Source organism: Aplysia californica, unplaced genomic scaffold, assembly GCF_000002075.1.
Source record: "Aplysia californica isolate F4 #8 unplaced genomic scaffold, AplCal3.0 scaffold00041, whole genome shotgun sequence".
NCBI classification, from domain to species: Eukaryota; Metazoa; Mollusca; class Gastropoda; order Aplysiida; family Aplysiidae; genus Aplysia; species Aplysia californica.
In genome coordinates this window covers 1,952,237-1,953,284 of record NW_004797311.1, presented here as the reverse complement: position 1 = coordinate 1,953,284, position 1,048 = coordinate 1,952,237, and positions in this window count along the sequence as shown.

Below are 1,048 nucleotides of genomic sequence, written 5' to 3'. Positions count from 1 at the left end.
GTGTGTGTGTGTGTGTGTGTGTGTGTGTGTGTGTGTGTGCGTGCGTGTGTGTGTGTGTGTGTACTCGTGGTGGAACACCAAACCAATGTGCCAGGATCTGGACAATAAAGATGTATCTTATCTTATCTTATCTTATTTTTACACGATCGTTTTGTGGTTGTAAGTAGCCTAGTCTTTCGTTGCGAAGATGACGATGAAATCCTGTGCGCATGTGGCTGTGCAATCCGATCTTGGATGTACAATGTCTGTTGCAGTGGAGACACTGGAATTGTTTGGTTGGGTGGTTGGATTATGTCTCCTCTCTCTTCTGATAGTCAGCTCCTCCCTGTGGTTGATATCGCTGTTTCTGCAGGGAAGACGGCGACGGCCCTGCTCCAGGCGTTCCTTTCGTTAGCAGTTCTTTGGGGATAACCTGTGCAAACTGGGGGTTTGCCTTTATCGTGTCTTTGAAACACTTTTTTTTTACCTCCCGAGGTTTCTCTTGCCACTTGCGTGTTCGCCGAACGGCAGTTGTTTGGGCATTCGGTGGTCTTCCGTGCGGATGACCCATCTCAGTTGGGCTTTGACAAGGATGCTATCTATGCTTTGCGAGCTTGATCGTTTTGTGGTACATGATAATATAAAGCAGAATTCATGCTCACTAATCGCAATTTTACACGATCATTTTGTGGTACATGGTAATATAAAGTAGAAAGCGCTTTGCGACGATGTAAATTCTAACTCATTTCTCTTTGTCGGGGAACTGATAACCCTACCTATCTTGCATACTAATGTACGCCACTTATGTTTTTTCTAATCACAACACAGATGCCATATATATCTGAGGAAAGACGAAAGCTTCATTCTGCCACGTTTCTTTCACCTGTATCGTCTTTGGTTACACCGGGAGGATAGGCGTTCTCAGCCCCTGAAAATGAGCAAACATGGGATTGAGTCATGAAAATAATTATGTCAGATTGATAATTATAGTGAAAAGCACCTAACATGTGGGAACTCAGTTCGCTGAAATTCTGTTGTTGTTGTTGTTGCTGCTGCTGCTGCTGCTGCT